The 6,000-nt window shown below is 42.1% G+C and overlaps 1 protein-coding gene and 1 pseudogene across 2 annotated transcripts in view; one reads left to right on the top strand and one right to left on the bottom strand.

Moving 5' to 3' along the window:
- ALG14 (ALG14 UDP-N-acetylglucosaminyltransferase subunit) overlaps positions 1-6,000 on the top strand; it is a 105,388-nt gene that overhangs the window by 90,034 nt on the left and 9,354 nt on the right. The window lies entirely within an intron of this gene.
- On the bottom strand, positions 3,258-4,895 carry LOC108295335 (annotated as a pseudogene). Its single transcript, XR_001821359.2, has one exon. The product of XR_001821359.2 is annotated as an alpha-enolase-like (transcript).

Raw genomic sequence — 6,000 nt, forward strand, 5'->3', positions numbered from 1 at the left:
GCCAGAAGTAGACTCTATGCCTAGCAAGTGATAGTTTCCCAGTAAATGTCCATGTATTTCCCTTACTCCTCAAGCTGAAGGGAAGGGATTGGCCTAAATTATTCCCTGAGGCTTCATCTTGCTCTAGCTGTCTGTGCTTTTGAGAAGCCACTTACTTCAGGGTGTGGAGAAAACAAAAGGGAAAAAAATGCTGGGTTAGTAGGGTTGCAAGACCTCTGTGAAAACATTTCAGAGATTGAAAATACAATGAAAACAAAAAAAAGATCAAGAAGCCAGGAATTCATCACCTTGGTCCAGAGAACAGGAAAACTAAAAGCTTCAGTTTCCTCAACTGCAGTAGGAGCAGCCAGGAAGGTTGGGAAAACAATGTTTGGTTAGCCTGATAACGATCTTCAGTGATGATGCTAGGCAGGCATGGCCTGACCATTCCAACCAAAAAAATGTTGAGGTCTTATTAATGTATTTGTTTTTTGTGAAGGAACATTAGAGCAAGAAAATGAAATACCAACCCTGTGTGGCACTGACAACCTCTGAGCTCTTCTGCCTTCCCTGCAGTTACAGTTGGGGAAGCAGACATCAGTGTGTATGGAGCGTGCAGACCGTGCAGCACCTTGCATCTGTAGGCTGCTACTGATACGCACTGAAACCAAAGCTGGCCATCCCCAAGTTGTGGAGGGGATATTGTAGCCTGACATCTGGATGTCTGCACTATTTATAGCTCAGCTCATCCCAAACCTCAAAAATCAGGATGGTCACAACTAGCTGGGAAGTCTAGTTTTCCATACAAGGGCAAAATTGACAGTTCTTGTCTTGAAATGGACAAGCTTAGGCTTATTCATCATGTTATCAGACTTGTTCACCGTGTTACGGCTACAGACCTTCAAGGGCATTTGGCCACGTGCTAAGAAGTATACTACAAGGTTACTGCGGATCCCGAGTAGGGGAAGCTTCGGAATCCTTTAGTCATCCACCGTTGGTGGAAATCAGAAATTACTGCCCTTGGTAATCAGGCTTCTATCTTTATATGTGTAAAAATATAAATATATCTGAATTATAAATATATTTATATATTATATAAATATATTTATATATTATATAAATATATAAAGCTATGAAGAGAGAAATATCTATAAATTATTTATATATTATATAAATATATAAAGCTATGAAAAGAGAAATATCTATAAATATCTTTAAATATTTATATGTATCTTTAAATATAAATATATAAAGATATTTATATATATATTTATAGAAGCCTGATATATATTAATATATAAATAAATTATAATATATATATTTATATATAAAGATAGAAGCAGCCTGATTTTATATATATTTATATGAAGATGGTAGGAGCCTGATTACCAAGAGCAGCACATTCTGTGACCCTTCCTCAATTTTTGGCTTTTCCAGTCTACTCCAAGTGATCTATATGACTGGAAGACAGAGACCCAGTGGGTGACTGGGTAACTCTTATTGGGTACCCTCTGAAGGTTAGGCTAAGTCCTGTCAGGTCAATGCTATGCCTGTGACAGAGTAACAGGCCTTGAGGACAAGGTTAGCACAGCACGCATAGTCTCTCTTTGTGTTTCACAAGGCTCTGGCCTTTGTTCCACACAGTACTCTTAAAGTTTGAAAAATGCCACAAGTATACTTTTACTCTTAGATGGATAATCATAGCTACCATTTATTGACACATTACCACTGTGTTAATTGCTTTACATGTATTATTTAGTCTCCCCAGCAGATACCATTTTCCGTGTGTTCCATTTGCTTCTGGTTTGGTTAGCATTCCCCATCCCTAACATTCTCCACTTTACCACTACCAGTTCCCAAGAAGATAATATGTTAGAACTGATTATCCACCTCCCACTAAGAACTGACAGGGCCGATTCAGTCTTGCCCTGCATCTTTGTTTGCGCTGAGATAGTTTCACCCCGGCATAACATTTCTATTTAGCTATAATCTTCCTCAAGCTCCCACTCCTCTTCAACCCCCAAACCTTTCCATTGGCCTTCAGTAACTTAGAGTCAGTCCACAACATCTTCATTCATCATCCTCTTTACTGCCTCTTGCTCTAATCAGTACCTGATTCTACCTAGAATACCCTACCACTTCTTCAGACACTTGATTATAAGTAAGTCACCTCCTCAGGAAAGTCTTTGTCTTCTATATCACCCCATTCCCTTATCCCGCTTTTTAGTCAATGACAGACATACAGTAATGGTCGCATAAGATTATAATGGAGCTGAAAAATTCCGATTACCTGGTGACATCATAGTTGTCCTAATGTAGCACTGGGTAACAAGCCTACTGCCCTGCCAGTCATGTAAAAGTATAGCACTTATAATTATCTACAGTGCATAATACTTGATAATGTATATAATATACATTATCATATATATGTAATATATAAACCAGTAACAATAACTATGTTACTGGTTTATATATTTACTATACATTTTATCATTATTTTAGAGTGTACTCTACTTATTAAAAAAAAAAAAAAGATTAACTGTAAAATAGCTTCAGGCAGGTCCTTCAGGAAGTATTCCAAAAGAAGGCATTGTTATCATAGGAGAGGACAGCTCCATGCGTGTTACTGCCCCTGAAGACCTTCCATGGGACAAGATGTGGAGGCGAAAGACAATGATATTGATGATCCTGATGCTGTGTAGGCCTCGGCTAATGTGTGTGTTTGTGCCTTAGTTTTTAACAGAAAGGCTTAAAATTAAAAAAAAAAAAAATAGAATAAGGATATAAAAAAATTTTTGTTCAACTGTACAATGTGTGTTTTAAACTAAATATTACTACAAAAGTCAAAAGTTTTTCAAACATTTAAAAGTTTATAGAGTAAAAAAGGTTACAGTAAGCTGAAGTTAATTTATTATTGAAGAAAGAACAAAACATTTTTAATAAACTTAGTGTAGCCTAAGTGTACAGTGTTCATAAATTCTACAGTAGTGTACAGGAATGTCCTAGGCCTTCACATTCACTCACCACTCACTCACTCAAGAACAACTTCCATTCCTACAAGCTCCATTCATGGTAAGTCCCCTACACAGGTGTACCATTTTCTGTCTTTTATATAGTATTTTTACTGTACTTTCTCTATGTTCAGGTATGTTTAGATATACAAATATTTAACCATGTGTTACAGCTGCTTACAGTATTCAGTATAGTAGCATGCTGTGTAGATTTGTGGCCTAACAGAAGTAGTAGGCTATACAATATAGCGTAGGTGTACCATCCAGATTTTTTTTTTTCCCCATGGGTCACTAAGGCTTTTTATTTTGAGCACAAAACCACTGGGGATCTTGCCTGTGGCCACCCCAGAGGTGACACTGGAGGCTCACATGGCTCCAGACACTTGGTGAAAAGTGAGGCGAGAAAAGCAATGATTTGGGCCAGTTACGCGACTGCAAAGCTAGAACTGCCCAGCTTCAGGGAGCTTGGCCGCTGTAGAAGTTCTAAGGAAGCAGTGTGAACTCCACAGCAGTGGGCAAGTGGAGCTACTAGCAGGGCCCCTGCAAGTGTTGGCCGGGGGCCTCGAGCTGCCTGAGCTGACACGAGGGGAGGGGTCTAATTAGCCAAGAGGTGACTGAAAGGCTGGCCTGCCCACAGCTTACTTGGCCAGGGGGTTTCTGAAGTTCCTGCTGGCAAACTTAGCCTTGCTGCCCAGCTCGTCTTCATTTCTGAGGAGCTGGTTGTACTTGGCTAAGTGCTCAAATCAGCAAGGGGAATCAGTCTTGATCTGCCCAGCGCACAGCCCCACCACCAGGCCAGCGCTGAAGGTATCTTCAGTCTCCCCAGAATGATGAGACACCACGATGCCCCAACCACAGGCCTGGGCCAGTTTGCACGCCTGCAGGGACTTGGTCACGAAGCCAATCTGGTTCACTTTGAGCAGGAGGCAGTTGCATGACTTCTCATTCGTGGCCTTGACAATCCTCTTTGGGTTGGTCACTGTGAGATCATCCCCTACTACCTGGATTCCTGCACTGGCCGTGAACTTCTGCTAAGCTCCCCAGTCATCATGGTCAAAGGGATCCTGGATAGACACCACTGGGTAGTCCTTAATGAAGGACTTCTACAGGTCAGCCAGCTGGCCAGGTGAGATGTAACTGCTGGGGTCACTGGGAGACTTGAAGGTGAGGTCATACTTCCCAGACCTGAAGAAATGGAGGCCACTACGTCCATGCCAATAACCACCTTACCGGTGTAGCCAGCTTTCCTAATCAGTCTTCAGCAGCTCCAGGCCTTCTTTATTCTCCAGGATTTGGGGAGCAAACCTGCCTTCATCCCCCATTTTCGTGGCATCTTTCCCATATTTTTCCTTGATGACATTCTTCAGGATGTAGTAAACCTCTGCTCCAATATGCGTGGCTTCCCTGAAGTTTGTGGCACCCACTGGGAGGATCATGAACTCCTGCATGGCCAGCTTGTTGCCAGCATGGGAACCACCATTGATGACATTGAACACCAGGACTGGCAGAATGACTTCGGAGTTGCCAGCCAAGTCAGCAATGTAGCAGTATGGGGGACCCCGTTCTCAATAGCACCAACTTTGCAGATGACGAGGGACACCCCCAGAATGGCGTTCGCACCAAAATTATATTTATTTTCTGTTCCATCCATCTCAATCATCAGTTTGTCAATCTTCTCTTGTTCTGTGATGTTCAGTGTCTTGCTAACCAGCAGCTCTGAAGAGACGTTTTGCAGTGAAGAAATCAACCTCAACAGTGGGATTCCCACGAGAGTCAAAGATCTCCCTGGCATGGATCTTGAGAATAGACATGGTGAATTTCTAGCTGCTGGGTTTCATCACCTGGGAGAGAAGCAGAGGGTGCTGCAGACACCGAGGTGAGCGTTAAGCCGGCGAGGTCTCCCATCCAGATTTTATAAGTACACCCTATGATGTGCACACACAGTGAAATCATCTAATGATGCATTTCTCAGAAAGTATCCCCGTTGTTAAGCAACACTTGACTATATATCTATTATTTTCTGCCAACCCACTGGAATGTAAACCTTGTAAGGTCAAGGACTTCTGTTCATTAATAAATCCCTAATGTTCAGAACAGTATGTGTCATATTATCTTTGCTCAATAAAATATTTGTTGAATGAATGAATTCATGATGGGAAACTGAGACATAGCATGAGTAAGTAAGCTGTCCCAGGTCACATTGCTATTAAGCAGCCAACTGGGGTCTGCATGATTGCAAAGCCTTGGCGCATATGCACCATGTTACTCAGCCTCTTGATGGAGTACATGAACATACAACAAGCAGGAAGATTCTGACCAGACCAGAATAATCAATAGAGCACATTAGAGGGAACTTATCAATTGGGCAAGATCCTACAGTACCAAAGCTTACTATTCTTCGTTATTTATTTGATTAAATTGGAAATCATCTTTTTTGAGTTGTCACTAATGCAAGCAAAATGCAAGTAACTAATATTTGAGGATGTGCCAATAAATTCAATATCCTTAAAACATTAGTGCATTAGGGGTCGGGCACGGTGGCTCACACCTGTAATCCCAGAACTTTGGGAGGCCAAGGCGGGCAGATCACAAGGGCAGGAGTTTGAAACCAGCCTGGCCAATATGGTGAAACCCCATCTCTACTAAAAATACCAAAAATATTAGCCGGGCGTGGTGGCCTATGCCTATAATCCCAGCTACTCAGGAGGCTGGGTCAGGAGAATCACTTGAAGCCAGGTTGCAGTGAGCCAAGATCGCATCACTGCACTCCAGCCTGGGCAACAGAACAAGACTCCATCTCAAAACAAAACAACAAAACAAACCATTAGTGCATTAGCCTAAATAAAAACAACGTATAACTTTCTTACCTTCTTGGTAAGGTGTAAAAGAAGATGAACGTGGCCGGGCGCGGTGGCTCAAGCCTGTAATCCCAGCACTTTGGGAGGCCGAGGCGGGTGGATCACGAGGTCAAGAGATCGAGACCATCCTGGTCAACATGGTGAAACCCCGT

The sequence above is a fragment of the Cebus imitator genome, unplaced genomic scaffold (assembly GCF_001604975.1).
Source record: "Cebus imitator isolate Cc_AM_T3 unplaced genomic scaffold, Cebus_imitator-1.0 Scaffold633, whole genome shotgun sequence".
NCBI lineage: Eukaryota > Metazoa > Chordata > Mammalia > Primates > Cebidae > Cebus > Cebus imitator.